The 21,006-nt window shown below is 50.2% G+C and overlaps 1 long non-coding RNA gene across 1 annotated transcript in view; it reads right to left on the minus strand.

The window, feature by feature from the left end:
- Positions 1-491: 491 nt before the first annotated feature.
- LOC149467310 (uncharacterized) overlaps positions 492-21,006 on the minus strand; it is a 60,936-nt gene continuing 40,421 nt past the window's right edge. Inside the window, exon 7 of the long non-coding RNA XR_016311966.1 lies at positions 492-1,043. This is a non-coding gene — a long non-coding RNA (uncharacterized LOC149467310). The remainder of the gene's footprint in view (positions 1,044-21,006) is intronic.

Here is a 21,006-nt window from a genome sequence, read left to right on the forward strand (position 1 = left end):
TGTTGGGATTTGAGCACAGGGATCTCTTGTTTGTTTGTTGTGCTGCAGCTCCTTCACTTTTCCATCTCTACTGCAGGAGGTTTGGCTATGTGGAGTTTGCTACTGCGGAGGAAGTGGAAAAAGCCCTGAAATTAAATGGAAAGAAGGTTCTTTGTTTTGTGATGAAAGTAGAGAAGGCCAACACTCCTGCAGAGAAAACAAAAAATGCAGAGAACATAGGATAGGATCTGTTTGTCCTCCCATATAGTACTTTTGTTTTTAAATTGATCCGTTGGCTAGTTTTTACATTTTCATAATATGATTATATATTAAATGTACACATCTAGCCTAATAGCAAGCAAGAATAGGTCCTGTGTATCTTTTGGATTCTAATTGACTTTAAGGCATGGATTGTGAAACTCTCTGTAAATTAAAGTCAATTACTGCTCACTCTTTGTTCCCTTTATAGTGATGCTGTTATTGGGGGGACCAAAAAGATGTTGGCAGCCTGGTTGTTATGCTGACACACTGTTTTTAATACTTAATCACCAGTTTTAATAAAGTGAGCAGATAAGGAAGGTTGGGGTTCAGTCAAGCCCATATTTGCATCCTTGTTTCAACAATAGCTTCAGTTTCCTCATAGGTAAAGTTTGCAGTACTAGAGGAAGACAATAGTAGCTTCGTCGTGGTGCATGTTCCAAAGTCGTAGAAATGTAGGCCTGATGTGTTCAGTTAGCCCTTCACAAAAGGTTTGTTCTGTGAGTTTAAATAAACGTTGCATTTCAGTAGTTTTCTAGAGCTATACCTGCATTATAGTTTGCAGTGAAAATCGTTGAATTTTCAAAGTGGGGCTAGTCTAAACTGAATCTAGCAGAACTCCAAGGTGGTGGTCCTGGAGCTGCTTATTTTTCCAGATGCACGAACTCTGTTTGTTAAGAACATCCCCTATAGCACAACTTCAGAGGAATTGCAAGAGATTTTTGAAAATGCCAAAGACATCCGTCTTCCAACTTCAAAAGATGGTGCTAGTAAAGGGTAAGTAGATCCATGCTGTCTTTGACTGCCTGCAAAAGAATTTGCACATTTTAAAGTGTTAGTAAACCGCAGGAGAAAAGTGATCCCTGCAAGTTAATGTCATAATATGCTAGTATGCACTGCATACTAGCACATTATGTAAAGCTTATCTTAAAACTAAGCCCTCCGGTGGGGCACTGTCACTGCTGCAGAGGTTTCTGTCTTCACCTGGTCTTCCTTTTCAGGTTCCGTCTGATAGGCCGGGCCATGATGGTGTCACTCATGCGTGTGGGAGTCCCGGGCTACGGCACAGTACTCCGAAGGATTGGCATGGGTATGCCGATCAGGGCGCATGCGTCGGCTTTAAAAATGGATATCTTCTAAACAGTGCATGTTTAGGACATATCATTTCATCTACAGGTAAGGCTTATAAGCTTACCTGTAGGTAAAAGTTAAAAAAAAAAAACAAGTTCACTGCCACTTTAATGAGATTAAATGGATTTACTCGCGCTTTATTGCATTGAGTTGCCCATTTATTACTGCCAGTGTGTGGTAGCAGACTTTAGAATTGCACAAGAATATAATACAGTGCACTACAAAATACATACAGTTGTGTTCAAAATAATAGCAGTCAGACATTGCTAACCTGATCAATCACTGTTTTTGGTTCAAAATCATCGCAGTGTGGAGTTCTATTAGTGAGGTCATTCATTCTTTGAAAAACAGGTGGCAATTATTGCCCTTATTTAAGGAAGGAAGGCAGCAAATGTTGTACATGCTGTTTACAGTGCATTTCTCTCTGAAATTCTGAGGAAAATGGGTCGTTCCAGACATTGTTCAGAAGAAAGGCGTACCTTGATTAAAAAGTTGATTGGAGAGGGGAAAACATATAAAGAAGTGCAGAAAATGATAGGCTGCTCAGCTAAAATGGTCGCAAATGCTTTAAAATGGCAACCAAAACCTGAAAGACGTGGAAGAAAGCGAAAAACTACCATTCGAATGGATAGAAGAGTAGCCAAAATGGCAAGGACTCAGCCAACAATCAGCTCCAGGAAGATCAAAGAAGGTGTAAAGTTACCTGTGAGTACTGTTACAATTAGAAGACTCCTATGTGAAGCCAAGCTATCTGCAAAAAGCCCCCGCAAAGTCCCACTGTTGAAAAAAAGACGTGTGCTGAAGAGGTTACAATTTGCCAAAGAGCACATTGACTGGCCTAAAGAGAAATGGCGCAACATTTTGTGGACTGATGAAAGTAAGATTGTTCTTTTTGGGTCTAGTAGCCGGAGACCGTTTGTCAGACGACCCCCAAACACTGAATTCAAGCCACAGTACACTGTGAAGACAGTGAAGCATGGTTGTGCAAGCATCATGATATGGGGATGTTTCTCGTACTACGGTGTTGGACCTATTTATCGCATACCAGGGATCATGGGTTAGTGTGAATACATCAGAATACTTGAAGAGGTCATGCTGCCTTATGCTGAAGAGGAAATGCCCTTGAAATGGGTGTTCCAACAAGACAACGACCCCAAACACACCAGTAAACGTGCAACATCTTGGTTCCAGACCAACAAGATTGACGTTATGGAGTGGCCAGCCCAATCCCCGGATCTTAATCCAATAGAAAACTTGTGGGGTGACATCAAAAATGCAGTTTCTGAGGCAAAACCAAGAAATAGAGAAGAACTGTGGAATGTAGTCCAATCATCCTGGCCTGGAATACCTGTTCACAGGTGCCAGAAGTTGGTTGACTCCATGCAACACAGATGTACAGCAGTTCTCAGAAACAGTGCTTATACAACTAAATATTCATTAAGTGATTCAAAGGAAAGCAAAATCTTCAAACATTTTTCAGTTTATATAGTGAATGTTTGAGCTTGTAAAGAAGAATACAAACACTGCTATTTTTTTGAACCGTCTAATATTCACTTTTCTTCAATTTTTTTTAAGCGGAACAACAAAAATTTGATATATTTTTCTTCATGTTTTGATTTGATTTTGAATGTGTAGTGTTCCCAATGCATTTGTGTGTATGGAAATAAAAGCTATTGGAAGGATGTTGAGCTTTATTCACTTTTTTCAACACACTGCTATTATTTTGAACACAACTGTATATGTGTAGTAAAATGATCTTTGAATTCTGTTTCTTGAATATATTCAGCTGTGGCATGGTTCTCTATACATGTATATCATGTTGATATGTGAGAATATCTTCATTCCTTTAGAGGCAGTCTCCAGGCTTTCTTTTGATTATACAGTTTAATGTTACTAGTGCTTATAAAGCGCTTACATTTTCTACTGACTGCAATATTCCATTATTTGGCCTGCTTGGACTACAGGCTAGCAAGGACTTTTTGGGACTGTTGGTAATGCCAATGCATCTAGAGACCTACGCCAGCTTTTTTTAAATATATTGGAGAACAATCGGGGTTCTGGTCATACCCTATCTGTCTTTCTGAAATTCTATTGTGTACAGTAAAGGTCATAGAAGATACTGGTCTCCTGTGCATAAGATGGATTTACAGTGGGGCAAAAAAGTATTTAGCCACCAAGTGTGCAAGTTCTCCCACTTAAAAAGATGAGAGAGGCCTGTAATTGGCATCATAGGTAGACCTCAACTATGAGAGACAAAGTGAGAAAAAAAAATCCAGACAATCACATTGGCTGATTTGGAAAGAATTTATTTGCAAATTATGGTGGAAAATAAGTATTTGGTCAATATCAAAAGTTCATCTCAATACTTTGTTATATATCCTTTGTTGGCAATGACAGAGGTCAAACGTTTCCTGTAAGTCTTCACAAGGTTGGCACACACTGTTGCTGGTATGTTGGCCCATTCCTTCATGCAGATCTCCTCTAGAGCAGTGATGTTTTGGGGCTGTCGCTGGGCAACACGGACTTTCAACTCCCTCCAAAGGTTTTCTAGGGGGTTGAGATCTGCAGACTGGCTAGGCCACTCCAGGACCTTGAAATGTTTCTTACGAAGCCACTCCTTCATTGCCCGGGCGGTATGTTTGGGATCATTGTCATGTTGGAAGACTCAGCTACGTTTCATCTTCAATGCCCTTGCTGATGGAAGGAGGTTTGCACTCAAAATCTCACGATACATGGCCCCATTCATTCTGTCCTGTACATGGATCAGTCGTCCTGGTCCCTTTGCGGAGAGACAGCCCCAAAGCATGATGTTGCCACCCCCATGCTTCACAGTAGGTATGGTGTTCTTTGGATGCAACTCAGCATTCTCTCTCCTCCAAACACGACGAGTTGTGTTTCTACTAAACAGTTCTATTTTGGTTTCATCTGACCATATGACATTCTCCCAATCCTCTTCTGGATCATCCAAATACTCTCTAGCAAACTTCAGACAGGCCCGGACATGTACTGTCTTAAGCAGCGAAACACGTCTGGCACTGCAGGATCTGAGTCCCTGACAACGTAGTGTGTTACTGATGGTAGCCTTTGTTACGTTGGTCCCAGCTCTCTGCAGGTCATTCACTAGGTCCCCCCGTGTGGTCCTGGGATTTTTGCTCACCGTTCTTGTGATCATTTTGACCCCACGGGGTGAGATCTTGCGTGGAGCCCCAGATCGAGGGAGATTATCAGTGGTCTTGTATGTCTTCCATTTTCTAATTATTGCTCCCACAGTTGATTTGTTCACACCAAGCTGCTTGCCTATTGCAGATTCAGTCTTCCCAGCCTGGTGCAGGTCTACAATTTTGTTTCTGGTGTCCTTCGACAGCTCTTTGGTCTTCACCATAGTGGAGTTTGGAGTGTGATTGTTTGAACTTGTTATCAGTATAAAAGACACCTGTCCACAACCTCAAACAGGTGCCATTGATACAGGTAATGAGTGCAGGACAGAGGAGCCTCTTAAAGAAGAAGGTACAGGTCTGTGAGAGCCAGAAATCTTGTTTGTAGGTGACCAAATACTTATTTTCCACCATAATTTGCAAATAAATTCTTTCCAAATCAGCCAATGTGATTGTCCGGATTTTGTTTTACTCATTGTGTCTCTCATAGTTGAGGTCTACCTATGATGCCAATTACAGGCCTCTCTCATCTTTTTAAGTGGGAGAACTTGCTCAATTGGTGGCTGACTACTTTTTTGCCCCACTGCATATATAAGCAGGTGAGAATAATGTAGCTGTAATGAAGAGGCTGGTATCACAGGTCTGCCTAAATGGTTCGGTTTTACAATTTTAACCATGCCAAAGGGTATTTCATCGACCTTTCTTTGTAGACAACTTGTCTACAATCCTACTTGGCCTCAGTTAACCACTTGGTGCCCACCCATAATGTACTGCAGACAGGCAGCCACTGTAGGCAAAGCAACATAACCGTACATCGCTGCCTACTTCTGAGTTTTGGGCATGTGCATGGCATCCCCTGGCCAGCACCCTCTGTGATTTTACACAGCGGGAGCCTGTGAGCAAATCCCAGCTGGGACCTGCTGATCACCAGTGTACAATCACAGCCCAGAACTGTGTTGACTATCAACAGAGGGATCTGTCTCTCATCCAGGATGAGAAACTTGGAGATCTAGTAGTAAAAGAAGCACACGTTACACATAGTTGGGCACACCCCTTGATGGTAACCCCCCCCCCCTTCCATCCAGTGTCATTAGTACAGTGACAGTGTATAAAATCACTGTATTAATGTCAGTGGCAGTTGGTCAGTTCCCCCCAGTGTCAGTGTCAAGATTGTCACACTATTGCAATCCCCAAGTTGCTGATCACTGCCATTGGTACACAAATAAATACAAATGTTAGTGTGTACATGTAACCTAGGTTTGTTTAAAAGTTATAGCACCTACAATCTATCGATATACACTTTTCCATCAGACATATAGCACAATACATTTTGGCCAAAAATTATCTTTTTTTTTTTACTATTTTCATTGGATATGCATATAATAGCAGAAAGGGAAAAAAATAAACTTTTGGTCTTTTGATTTATATTGCAAAAAAAAAAACCCAGTGGTGATTGAATGCCACTAAAAGATCTTTTTTTACAAAAAATTGTATATAAATTTCTCTTGGGCTCAGCGTTGTTGACCGTGCATTTACCAGTTACAGTAACGTGTCATTCAGTATAGCATCAAATGGCTTAGTCATGCAGGATGTAAAATCTTCCGGAGCTGAAGTTGTTAATGAGTCGAGTAGAGTGTAAGCTTGTTTTTTGTATTTGGCTGCAATGTGGTACACCACTATTCTCATGCATTAACCTGGGGATCAGCAACCCATAGATCGCGGCCAGGTGACTGGAAGATGGCAGTCTGGACTTGCTTACAGAGTGCAATGCAGAGGGGCTACTTGTGAAGTTGGAGCTGTAGTAGGGATCCAGAGCTGCATAAGCCAATGCCGCCTGTGTGCTGGCTTCTGTCCAATGTGAAGTGATACCAAATGCACTCCACCTCTTACCCTGGCCAGCTGTCTCCAGAGTGGTGTCAGCAGCAGGAAAGAGATCTTGAAGTCACTGTGAAGCAATATACTGGGCATAATAGTATAGGGTTGCTTCTGTACTGATGCACTGCGGTTTACCCACACTGGTGCAGTGGACCTGCAGCTTGCCTGTGGGTTTGCTGCACTTGGCCACATACTTTTATTCAATCCTACTTTCTGAAAGCACACCAAAACTCCTGAATGCAGGATTTCAGAAAGCACACCAGACCTGCAAGATATAATAGAAGTTTATAGAAAAGTGCAGTTAACCCAAGAAAGTTACAGATGCTTTGCACCGCAGTGCATGTAAACCACAGCACATCAGTGTGAAAGCAGCCTTCTAGGGTGCCCAGAACGATCCATTTAAATTTGTAGTTGAAAACCTGCAGTTGGGGTGTGGTGTTTGTTTTGTTTTTTATCTTTTTTCCCCCTGCCCTAACTGCACCCCCTTTAGCGGCAATGGCAAGGGGTGTGCACATGTGGCAGCAGGAGTTATAAGTGGTCATGGTTGGTGGGTGTAGCATCTGTCAAGCATGACCCATTCAAGTGAAAGAGGCTGCTCTGCAATTGCCCTGCAACCTTGACCAGTACAGCAAATGGGGTTAAAGCAGGCAGCATTGTTGCTTCCTCACCCTGTTTTTAACCCTTTAGTCTAGGTTCACACCTAAGTGTTTTGCTTTGTGCAGAAATGCACAGCAGTCCATTTAACATGATTTCCTATGGGACATATTCCAGGGGTGTGGACATTTTTTGAAAAACCTACTCGTCCAAGGGACTAAATCGGTGTCCCAATCTACTTGTCCCTCATGACAATCTACTTGTCCAGATATTGAAAACAAATTGAACCAAAAGCTTATTTAAATCAGAGGTGGATATTAGGAATATTTTAAAAATAAAAAGGTTTTATGGTGACTTAAACATTTAATATTTCTAACATTGCGCTGTTTATGTGATGGGGGGCAAGTCTCTGATGGGGGTGCTGCTTATGATTGAGTGTGGCTTTGAACGAGTGTGAAGCAGTTAAACACAGCACTTTAATTATGCCTTCTCTACATTCACAGCTAACTGCATCTATCTCCTACCTCCGCTCTTAACCAGAAAAACGCATTGACTCCTGTTAAATTCTGAACAAATGGTGTATTTATATTTGTATATGTTGACCAGTCCTCACCTCCTAGGTGCACTCAGGTTTACGACTGTAGCCTGGTTCCTAAGAAACATCCCCCACTATTCATGTGATCCTTATCAGCTTCTAATTGGGGCGGAGTTGAATGCTCATTTGAGCATCTCCCTATAAATTTAGATCAGCTCATGGGGGGAGATCACTGATGGGGGTGCTGCTTCAGATTGAGTGCGGCTTTGAACGAGTGCGAAGCAGTTAAACACAGCAGTTGAACTAAAGCAGCAGGAAGACACAACAACAGCATAAACTCTCCTGCACGCTGGACAGACTGCAAGCAAACACCCTGGAAAACCTCTCTTACATACCTGAGTCCCACTCTGTGTACCTTTTATACAATACACCCCCTCTTCTCCTTTCCATATTACTATCCTCTGTTCCCAAATCTTATTTCTTTACCCCTCTGCTCCACCCCAAAACTTGTACATCTCCCCCTCATTGCTATCATCTCCCTACTATTGCTCTCATCACCTCCCCAAAATGCCTCTTCCACTCCTCCTTCTCATTTTCCTCTCCTCCATTCCCAAAATCCATTCACTATATCCCTCTACCCCTCCCAAACAATTGTATATTGTGTCCTCACTGCTTCCTTCACCCCTCTACGGCACCCACCACCTCCTCCTATTACTCCACTCTCCCACTGACCCCAACACCTCCACTAGTAGTATCTCACGCTCCTGCACATCCCGCTCCCATGCCACCTTTCTCACCCTTCTCCTCCTCATAACCGCGGGGGACATCTCCCCGAATCCTGGCCCTTCACCACCTCCCTCACCCGCACAACACCCTCCCGCCTCCACGTCCCGCTGCAACCCTCGCAACTTAGTATCTGTCCCCCTGCTCCCTAAAATCTCCCCCCCGTATTCATGTGCACTCCTGAACGCCCGATCGGTGTGCAACAAGCTTACCGCCATCCACGACCTCTGCTTCCCGCTCCCTCATCCTCCTAGTGATCACGGAAACCTGGATCCAGGCCACTGACTCCTCCCCTGCTGCACTCTCCTACGGAGGTCTCACCTGGACCCACTCACCCGGACCTAACGGTCGTAAAGGTGGTGGGGTTGGTCTGCTCCTGTCACCGCAGAGCACCTTCCGAGTCCTCCCAAACCCCCCTCCCTCCCACTACGATGGGATCAGTCCATGTAAGGGGGCACTCCGATGGGATCAGTCCATGTAAGGGGGGCACTCCGATGGGATCAGTCCATATAAAGGGGCACTCCGATGGGAACAGTCCATGTAAAGGGGCACTCCAATAGGATCAGTCCATGTAAAGTGGCACGCCGATGGGATCAGTGCATGTAAAGGGGCACTCCGATGGGATCAGTCCATGTAAAGGGGCACTCTGATGGGATCAGTGTATGTAAGGGGGCACTCCGATGGGAACAGTCCATGTAAATGGGCACTCCGATGGGATCAGTGCATGTAAGGGGGCACTCCGATGGGAACAGTCAATGTAAATGGGCACTCTGATGGGAACAGTCCATGTAAGGGGGCACTCCGATGGGATCAGTGCATGTAAGGGGGCACTCCGATGGGAACAGTCCATGTAAGGGGGCACTCCGATGAGAACAGTCCATGTAAGGGGGCACTCCGATGGGAACAGTCCATGTAAATGGGTACTCCGATGGGAACAGTCCATGTAAGGGGGCACTCCGATGGGAACAGTCCATGTAAATGGGCACTCCGATGGGAACACTGCATGTAAGGGGGCACTCCGATGGGATCAGTCCATGTAAAGGGGGCACTCCGATGGGAACAGTTCATGTAAGGGGGCACTCCGATGAGAATAGTCCATGCAGAGGAGCAAACTGATGGGAACAATGAATGTAAGGGGGCACTCCGATGGGAACAGTCCATGTAAGGGGACACTCTGATGGGAACAGTCCATGTAAGGGGGCACTCCGATGGGAACAGTCCATGTAAAGGGGCACTCCGATTGGAACAGTCCATGTAAGGGGGGCACTCCGATGGGATCAGTGCATGTAAGGGGGCACTCCGATGGGAACACTGCATGTAAAGGGGCACTCCGATGGGATCAGTCCATGTAAAGGGGCACTCCGATAGGATCAGTCCATGTAAGGGGACACTCCGATGGGATCAGTGCATGTAAAGGGGCACTCCGATGGGATCAGTGCATGTAAGGGGGCACTCCGATGGGAACAGTGCATGTAAGGGGGCACTCCGATGGGAACAGTCCATGTAAAGGGGGCACTCCGATGGGATCAGTGCATGTAAGGGGGCACTCCGATGGGAACTGTCCATGTAAAGGGGCACTCCGATGGGATCAGTGCATGTAAGGGGGCACTCCGATGGGAACTGTCCATGTAAAGGGGCACTCCGATGGGAACAGTGCATGTAAGGGGGCACTCCGATGGGAACTGTCCATGTAAAGGGGCACTCCGATGGGATCAGTGCATGTAAGGGGGCACTCCGATGGGAACAGTCCATGTACGGGGGCACTCCGATGGGATCAGTCAATGTAAGGGGGCAATCCGATGGGATCAGTGCATGTAAAGGGGCACTCCGATGGGATCAGTCCATGTAAAGGGGCACTCCGATGGGATCAGTGCATGTAAGGGGGGCACTCCGATGGGAACAGTCCATGTAAATGGGCACTCGATGGGATCAGTGCATGTAAGGGGGCACTCCGATGGGAACAGTCCATGTAAATGGGCACTCCGATGGGAACACTGCATGTAAGGGGGCACTCCGATGGGATCAGTCTATGTAAAGGGGGCACTCCGATGGGAACAGTTCATGTAAGGGGGCACTCCGATGAGAACAGTCCATGCAGAGGAGCAAACCGATGGGAACAGTCCATGTAAGGGGGCACTCCGATGGGAACAGTTCATGTAAGGGGGCACTCCGATGAGAACAGTCCATGCAGAGGAGCAAACCGATGGGAACAGTCCATGTAAAGGGGCACTCCGATGGGATCAGTGCATGTAAGGGGGGCACTCCGATGGGAACAGTCCATGTAAATGGGCACTCCGATGGGATCAGTGCATGTAAGGGGGCACTCCGATGGGAACAGTCCATGTAAATGGGCACTCCGATGGGAACACTGCATGTAAGGGGGCACTCCGATGGGATCAGTCCATGTAAAGGGGGCACTCCGATGGGAACAGTTCATGTAAGGGGGCACTCCGATGAGAACAGTCCATGCAGAGGAGCAAACCGATGGGAACAGTCCATGTAAGGGGGCACTCCGATGGGAACAGTTCATGTAAGGGGGCACTCCGATGAGAACAGTCCATGCAGAGGAGCAAACCGATGGGAACAGTCCATGTAAGGGGGCACTCCGATGGGATCAGTGCATGTAAGGGGGCACTCCGATGGGATCAGTGCATGTAAGGGGGCACTCCGATGGGAACAGTCCATGTAAAGGGGGCACTCCGATGGGATCAGTGCATGTAAGGGGGCACTCCGATGGGAACTGTCCATGTAAAGGGGCACTCCGATGGGATCAGTGCATGTAAGGGGGCACTCCGATGGGAACAGTCCATGTACGGGGGCACTCCGATGGGATCAGTGCATGTAAGGGGGCACTCTGATGGGATCAGTGCATGTAAGGGGGCACTCTGATGGGATCACTGCATGTAAGGGGGCACTCTGATGGGATCAGTGCATGTAAGGGGGCACTCTGATGGGATCAGTGCATGTAAGGGGGCACTCCGATGGGATCAGTGCATGTAAGGGGGCACTCCGATGGGATCAGTGCATGTAAGGGGGCACTCCGATGGTATCAGTGCATTTAAGGGGGCACTCCGATGGGAACAGTCCATGTAAAGGGGGCACTCCGATGGGAAAAGTCCATGTAAGGGGGCACTCCGATGAGATCAGTCCATGCAGAGGAGCAAACCGATGGGAACAATGCAGGTAAGGGGGCACTCCGATGGGAACAGTCCATGTAAGGGGGCACTCCGATGGGATCAATGCATGTAAGGGGGCACTCCGATGGGATCAGTGCATGTAAGGGGGCACTCCGATGGGAACAGTCCATGTAAAGGGGCACTCCGATGGGAACAGTCCATGTAAAGGGGCACTCCGATGGGATCAGTGCCTGTAAAGGGGCACTCCGATGGGATCAGTGCCTGTAAAGGGGCACTCCGATGGGATCAGTCCATGTAACGGGGCACTCCGATGGGAACAGTCCATGTAAAGGGGGCACTCCGATGGGAACAGTCCATGTAAAGGGACACTCCGATGGTAACAGTCCATGTAAAGGGGCACTCCGATGGGATCAGTGCATGTAAGGGGACACTCCGATGGGAACAGTCCATGTAAGGGGGCACTCCGATGGGAAAAGTCCATGTAAGGGGGCACTCCGATGAGATCAGTCCATGCAGAGGAGCAAACCGATGGGAACAATGCATGTAAGGGGGCACTCCGATGGGAACAGTCCATGTAAGGGGGCACTCCGATGGGATCAGTGCATGTAAGGGGGCACTCCGATGGGATCAGTGCATGTAAGGGGGCACTCCGATGGGAACAGTCCATGTAAAGGGGCACTCCGATGGGAACAGTCCATGTAAAGGGGCACTCTGATTGGAACAGTCCATGTAAGGGGGGCACTCCGATGGGATCAGTGCCTGTAAAGGGGCACTCCGATGGGATCAGTGCCTGTATAGGGGCACTCCGATGGGATCAGTCCATGTAAAGGGGCACTCCGATGGGAACAGTCCATGTAAAGGGGGCACTCCGATGGGAACAGTCCATGTAAAGGGGGCACTCCGATGGGAACAGTCCATGTAAAGGGGCACTCCGATGGGATCAGTGCATGTAAGGGGACACTCCGATGGGAACAGTCCATGTAAGGGGGCACTCCGATGGGATCAGTGCATGTAAAGGGGCACTCCGATGGGAACAGTCCATGTAAAGGGGGCACTCCGATGGGATCAGTGCATGTAAGGGGGCACTCTGATGGGAACAGTTTATGTAAAGGTGCACTCCGATGGGATCAGTCCATGTAAAGGGGCACTCCGATGGGATCAGTCAATGTAAAGGGGCACTCCGATGGTATCAGTGCATTTAAGGGGGCACTCCAATTGGAACAGTCCATGTAAATGGGGCACTCCGATGGGAACAGTTCATGTAAGGGGGCACTCCGATGAGAACAGTCCATGCAGAGGAGCAAACCGATGGGAACAATGCATGTAAGGGGGAACTCCGATGGGAACAGTCCATGTAAGGGGGCACTCCGATGGGAACAGTCCATGTAAAGGGGCACTCCGATGGGATCAGTCCATGTAAGGGGGCACTCCGATGGGATCAGTCCATGTAAGGGGGCACTCCGATGGGATCAGTGCATGTAAGGGGACACTCCGATGGGATCAGTCCATGTAATGGGGCACTCCGATGGGAACAATCCATGTAAAGGGGCACTCCGATGGGAACAGTACATGTAAAGGGGCACTCCGATGGTATCAGTGCATTTAAGGGGGCACTCCGATGGGAACAGTCCATGTTGTGGGGCACTCCGATGGGAACAATCCATGTAAAGGGGCACTCCGATGGGAACAGTACATGTAAAGGGGCACGCCGATGGTATCAGTGCATTTAAGGGGGCACTCCGATGGGAACAGTCCATGTAAACGGGGAACTCCGATGGGAACAGTTCATGTAAGGGGGCACTCCGATGGGAACAGTCCATGTAAGGGGGCACTCCGATGGGAACAGTCCATGTAAAGTGGGCACTCCGTTGAGATCAGTGCATGTAAGGGGGCACTCCGATGGGATCAGTGCATGTAAGGGGGCACTCCGATGGGATCAGTCCATGTAAGGGGGCACTCTGATGGCATCAGTCCATGTAAAGGGGCACTCCGATGGGAACACTGCATGTAAAGGGGCACTCTGATTGGAACACTGCATGTAAAGGGGCAATCCGATGGGATCAGTGCATGTAAGGGGGCACTCCGATGGGATCAGTGCATGTAAGGGGGCACTCCGATGGGATCAGTGCATGTAAGGGGGCACTCCGATGGGATCAGTCCATGTAATGGGGCACTGCGATGGGATCAGTCCATGTAAGGGGACACTCCGATGGGATCAGTCCATGTAAAGGGGGCACTCCGATGGGAACAGTCCATGTAAAGGGGCAGTCCGATGGGATCAGTCCATGTAAGGGGACACTCCGATGGGATCAGTCCATGTAAAGGGGGCACTCCGATGGGAACAGTCCATGTAAAGGGGCACTCCGATGGGATCAGTGCATGTAAGGGGGCACTCCGATGGGATCAGTCCATGTAAGGGGGCACTCTGATGGCATCAGTCCATGTAAAGGGGCACTCCGATGGGAACACTGCATGTAAGGGGGCACTCCGATGGGAACAGTCCATGTAAGGGGACACTCTGATGGGAACAGTGCATGTAAGGGGGCACTCCGATGGGAACAGTCCATGTAAAGGGGCACTCCGATTGGAACAGTCCATGTAAGGGGGGCACTCCGATGGGATCAGTGCATGTAAAGGGGCACTCCGATGGGATCAGTGCATGTAAGGGGGCACTCCGATGGGATCAGTGCATGCAGAGGAGCAAACCGATGGGAACAGTCCATGTAAAGGGGCACTCCGATAGGATCAGTCCATGTAAGGGGGCACTCCGATGGGATCAGTCCATGTAAGGGGGCACTCCGATGGGATCAGTCCATGTAAGGGGGCACTCCGATGGGATCAGTCCATGTAAGTTGACACTCCGATGGGATCAGTGCATGTAAAGAGACACTCCGATGGGAACAGTCCATGTAAAGAGACACTCCGATGGGATCAGTGCATGTAAGGGGGCACTCCGATGGGAACAGTCCATGTAAAGAGACACTCCGATGGGATCAGTGCATGTAAGGGGGCACTCCGATGAGAATAGTCCATGCAGAGGAGCAAACTGATGGGAACAATGAATGTAAGGGGGCACTCCGATGGGAACAGTCCATGTAAGGGGACACTCTGATGGGAACAGTCCATGTAAGGGGGCACTCCGATGGGAACAGTCCATGTAAAGGGGCACTCCGATTGGAACAGTCCATGTAAGGGGGGCACTCCGATGGGATCAGTGCATGTAAGGGGGCACTCCGATGGGAACACTGCATGTAAAGGGGCACTCCGATGGGATCAGTCCATGTAAAGGGGCACTCCGATAGGATCAGTGCATGTAAGGGGGCACTCCGATTGGAACAGTCCATGTAAGGGGGGCACTCCGATGGGATCAGTGCATGTAAGGGGGCACTCCGATGGGATCAGTCCATGTAAGGGGACACTCCGATGGGATCAGTGCATGTAAAGGGGCACTCCGATGGGATCAGTGCATGTAAGGGGGCACTCCGATGGGATCAGTGCATGTAAGGGGGCACTCCGAAGGTATCAGTGCATGTAAGGGGGAACTCCGATGGGATCAGTGCATGTAAGGGGGCACTCCGATTGGAACAGTCCATGTAAGGGGGGCACTCCGATGGGATCAGTGCATGTAAGGGGGCACTCCGATGGGAACAGTGAATGTAAAGGGGGCACTCCGATGGGATCAGTGCATGTAAGGGGGCACTCCGATGAGAACTGTCCATGTAAAGGGGCACTCCGATGGGAACAGTCCATGTACGGGGGCACTCCGATGGGATCAGTCCATGTAAGGGGGCACTCTGATGGGATCAGTCCATGCAGAGGAGCAAACCGATGGGAACAATGCATGTAAGGGCGCACTCCGATGGGAACAGTCCATGTAAGGGGGCACTCTGATGGGATCAGTGCATGTAAAGGGGCACTCCGATGGGATCAGTGCATGTAAGGGGGCACTCCGATGGGAACAGTCCATGTAAGGGGACACTCTGATGGGAACAGTCCATGTAAGGGGGCACTCCGATGGTATCAGTGCATGTAAGGGGGCACTCCGATGGTATCAGTGCATGTAAGGGGGCACTCCGATGGTATCAGTGCATTTAAGGGGGCACTCCGATGGGATCAGTTCATGTAAGGGGGCACTCTGATGGGATCAGTCCATGTAAAGGGGCACTCCGATGAGAACACTGCATGTAAGGGGGCACTCCGATGGGAACAGTCCATGTAAGGGGGCACTCCGATGGGAACAGTCCATATAAGGGGGCACTCCGATGGGAACAGTCCATGTAAGGGGGCACTCTGATGGGAACACTGCATGTAAGTGTGGCACTCAGATGGGATCAGTGCATGTAAGGGGGCACTCCGATGGGATCAGTGCATGTAAGGGGGCACTCCGATGGGATCAGTGCATGTAAGGGGGCACTCCGATGGGATCAGTCCATGTAAGGGGGCAATCCGATGAGAACAGTCCATGTAAGGGGGCACTGCGATGGGAACAGTCCATGTAAGGGGGCACTCCGATGGGAACAGTCCATGTAAGGGGGCACTCCGATGGGATCAGTGCATGTAAGGTGGCACTCCGATGGGATCAGTCCATGTAATGGGGCACTCCGATGGGAACAGTGAATGTAAAGGGGGCACTCCGATGGGATCAGTGCATGTAAGGGGGCACTCCGATGGGAACTGTCCATGTAAAGGGACACTCCGATGGGATCAGTGCATGTAAGGGGGCACTCCGATGGGAACAGTCCATGTACGGGGGCACTCCGATGGGATCAGTCCATGCAGAGGAGCAAACCGATGGGAACAGTCCATGTAAGGGGGCACGCTGATGAGATTAGTGCATGTAAGGGGGCACTCCGATGGGATCAGTGCATGTAAGGGGGCACTCCAATGGGAACAGTGCATGTAAAGGGGCACTCCGATGGGATCAGTGCATGTAAGGGGTCACTCCGATGGGAACAGTCCATGTAAGGGGACACTCTGAGGGGAACAGTCCATGTAAGGGGGCACTCCGATGGGAACACTGCATGTAAGGGGGCACTCCAATGGGAAGAGTCAATGTAAGGGGGCACTCCGATGGGATCAGTCCATGTAAGGGGGCACTCCGATGGGAACACTGCATATAAGGGGGCACTCTGATGGGATCAGTCCATGTAAAGGGGGCACTCTGATGGGATCAGTCCATGTAAAGGGGCACTCCGATGAGAACACTGCATGTAAGGGGGCACTCCGATGGGAACAGTCCATGTAAGGGGGCACTCCGATGGGAACAGTCCATGTAAGGGGGCACTCCGATGGGAACAGTCCATGTAAGGGGGCACTTCGATGGGAACAGTCCATGTAAGGGGGCACTCCGATGGGAACACTGCATGTAAGGGGGCACTCCGATGGGATCAGTGCATGTAAGGGGGCACTCCGATGGGATCAGTGCATGTAAGGGGGCACTCCGATGGGATCAGTCCATGTAATGGGGCACTCCGATGGGAACAGTCAATGTAAAGGGGGCACTCCGATGAGATCAGTGCATCTAAGGGGGCACTCCGATGGGAACTGTCCATGTAAGGGGGCACTCTGATGGGATCAGTGCCTGTAAAGGGGTACTCCGATTGGATCAGTGCATGTACGGAGGCACTCCGATGAGATCAGTGCATGTAAGGGGGCACTCTGATGGGATCAGTGCCTGTAAAGGGGCACTCTGATGGGATCAGTGCATGTAAGGGGGCACTCCGATGGTATCAGTGCATTTAAGGGGGCACTCCGATGGGAACAGTCCATGTAAAGGGGGCACTCCGATGGGAAAAGTCCATGTAAGGGGGCACTCCGATGAGATCAGTCCATGCAGAGGAGCAAACCGATGGGAACAATGCATGTAAGGGGGCACCCTGATGGGATCAGTGCATGTAAGGGGGCACCCTGATGGGATCAGTGCATGTAAGGGGGCACTCCGATGGGATCAGTCCATGTAAGGGGGCACTCCGATGGGAACAGTCCATGTAAGGGGGGCACTCCGATGGATTCAGTGCATGTAAGAGGGCACTCCGATCGGAACACTGCATGTAAAGGGGCACTCCGATGGGATCAGTCCATGTAAGGGGGCACTCCAATGGGATCAGTGCATGTAAGGGGGCACTCCGATGGGATCAGTGCATGTAAGGGGGCACTCCGATGGGAACAGTCCATGTAAAGGGGCACTCCAATAGGATCAGTCCATGTAAGGGGACACTCCGATGGGATCAGTGCATGTAAGGGGGCACTCCGATGGGATCAGTGCATGTAAGGGGGCACTCCGATGGGAACAGTCCATGTAAATGGGCACTCCGATGGGATCTGTGCATGTAAGGGGACACTCCGATGGGATCAGTGCATGTAAGGGGGCACTCTGAAGGGAACAGTCCATGTAAGGGGGCACTCTGATGGGATCAGTCCATGTAAAGGGGCACTCCGATGGGATCATTGCATGTAAGGGGGCACTCCGATGGAAACAGTCGATGGGATCATTCCATGTAAAAGGGCACTCCGATGGTATCGGTGCATTTAAGCGGGCACTCCGATGGGAACAGTCCATGTAAGGGGGCACTCCGATGGGAACAGTCCATGTAAGGAGGCACTCCGATGGGATCAGTGCATGTAAAGGGGAACTCCGATGGGATCAATGCATGTAAGGGGGCACTCCGATGGGAACAATGCATGTAAGGGGGCACTCCAATGGGATCAGTGCATGTAAGAGGGCACTCCGATGGGAACAGTCAATGTAAAGGGGCACTCCGATGGGATCAGTCCATGTAAAGGGACACTCCGATGGGAACAGTCCATGTAAAGGGGGCACTCCGATGGGAACAGTCCATGTAAGGGGCACTCCGATTAGATCAGTGCATGTAAAGGGGCACTCCGATGGGATCAGTGCATGTAAGGGGGCACTCCGATGGGATCAGTCCATGTAAAGGGGGCACTCCGATGGGAACACTGCATGTAAGGGGGCACTCCGATGGGAACAGTCCATGTAAGGGGGCACTCCGATGGGAACAGTCCATGTAAAGGGGCACTCCGATGGGAACAGTCCATGTAAGGGGGCACTTCAATGGGAACAGTCCATGTAAAGGGGCACTCCGATGAGATCATTGCATGTAAGGGGGCACTCCGATGGGAACAGTCCATGTAAGGGGGGCACTCCGATGGGATCAGTGCATGTAAGGGGGCACCCCGATGGGATCAGTCCATGTAAAGGGGCACTCTGATGGGTTCAGTGCATGTAAGGGGGCACTCCGATGGGAAAACTGCATGTAAGGGGGCACTCCGATGGGAACAGTTCATGTGAGGGGGCACTCCGATGGGAACAGTCCATGTAAGGGGGCACTCCGATGGGATCAGTCCATGTAAGGGGACACTCCGATGGGATCAGTCCATGTAAAGGGGGCACTCCGATGGGAACACTGCATGTAAGGTGGCACTCCGATGGGATCAGTGCATGTAAGGGGCAAGCTGATGGGATCAGCCCATGTAAGGGGACACTCCGATGGGATCAGTCCATGTAAAAGGGCACTCCGATGGTATCAGTGCATTTAGGGGGGCACTCCGATGGGAACAGTCCATGTAAGGTGGCACTCCGATGGGAACAGTCCATGTAAGGGGGCACTCCGATGGGATCAGTGCATGTAAGGGGGCACTCCGATGGGATCAGTGCATGTAAGGGGGCACTCCGATGGGATCAGTGCATGTAAGGGGGCACTCTGATGGGAACAGTCCATGTAAAGGGGGACTCCGATGGTATCAGTCCATGTAAGGGGGCACTCCGATGGGATCAGTGCATGTAAGGGGGCACTCTGATGGGATCAATGCATGTAAGGGGGTACTCCGATGGGATCAATGCATGTAAGGTGGCACTCCGATGGGATCAGTGCATGTAAGGGGGCACTCCGATGGGAACAGTCCATGTAAAGGGGCACTCCGATGGGATCAGTGCATGTAAGGGGGCACTCCGATGGGAACAGTCCATGTAAAGGGGCACTCCGATGGTATCAGTGCATTTAAGGGGGCACTTCGATGGGAACAGTCCATGTAAAGGGGGCACTCCGATGGGAACAGTCCATGTAAAGGGGCACTCCGATGGGAACAGTCCATGTAAGGGGACACTCCGATGGGATCAGTGCATGTAAGGGGGCACTCCGATGGGATCAGTGCATGTAAGGGGGCACTCTGATGGGAACAGTCCATGTAAAGGGGGACTCCGATGGGATCAGTCCATGTAAGGGGGCACTCCGATGGGATCAGTGCATGTAAAGGGGCACTCCGATGGGATCAATGCATGTAAGGGGGCACTCCGATGGGATCAGTGCATGTAAGGTGGCACTCCGATGGGATCAGTGCATGTAAGAGGGCACTCCGATGGGAACAGTCCATGTAAGGGTGCACTCCAATAGGAACAGTCCATGTAAAGGGGCACTCCGATGGGATCATTGCATGTAAGGGGGCACTCCGATCGGAACACTGCATGTAAAGGGGCACTGCGATGGGAACACTGCATGTAAAGGGGAACTGCGATGGGATCAGTCCATGTAAGGGGGCACTACGATAGGATCAGTGCATGTAAGGGGGCACTCCGATGGGATCAGTGCATGTAAGGGGGCACTCCGATGGGATCAGTGCATGTAAGGGGGCACTCCGATGGGATCAGTGCATGTAAGTGGGCACTCCGATGGGAACAGTGCATGTAAGTGGGCACTCCGATGGGATCAGTGCATGTAAGAGGGCACTCCGATGGGAACAGTCCATGTAAGGGTGCACTCCAATAGGAACAGTCCATGTAAAGGGGCACTCCGATGGGATCATTGCATGTAAGGGGGCACTCCGATGGGAACACTGCATGTAAAGGGGCACTGCGATGGGAACACTGCATGTAAAGGGGAACTGCGATGGGATCAGTCCATGTAAGGGGGCACTACGATAGGATCAGTGCATGTAAGGGGGCACTCCGATGGGATCAGTGCATGTAAGGGGGCACTCCGATGGGATCAGTGCATGTAAGGGGGCACTCCGATGGGATCAGTGCATGTAAGTGGGCACTCCGATGGGAACAGTGCATGTAAGTGGGCACTCCGATGGGAACAGTGCATGTAAGGGGGCACTCCGATGGGAACAGTCCATGTAAGGGGGCACTCCGATGGGAACAGTCCATGTAAGGGGGCACTCCGATGGGAACAGTCCATGTAAGGGGGCACTCCGATGGGAACAGTCCATGTAAGGGGGCACTCCGATGGGAACAGTCCATGTAAGGGGGCACTCTGATGGGAACAGTCTATGTAAGGGGCAGTTAGATGGGATCAGTGCATGTAAGGGGGTACTCCGATGGGAACAGTCCATGTAAGGGGCACTCCGATGGTATCTGTGCATTTAAGGGGACACTCCGATGAGAACAGTGCATGCAGAGGAGCAAACCGATGGGAGCAGAGCATGTAAGGGGGCACTCCGATGGGAACAGTCCATGTAGAGGGGGCACTCCGATGGGATCAGTCCATGTAAGGGGACACTCCGATGGGAACAGTCCATGTAAAGTGGGCACTCCGATGGG

Source organism: Staurois parvus, unplaced genomic scaffold (genome assembly GCF_062004578.1).
Source record: "Staurois parvus isolate SC_StPar_1 unplaced genomic scaffold, SC_StPar_1.0 ptg000116l, whole genome shotgun sequence".
Lineage (NCBI taxonomy): Eukaryota > Metazoa > Chordata > Amphibia > Anura > Ranidae > Staurois > Staurois parvus.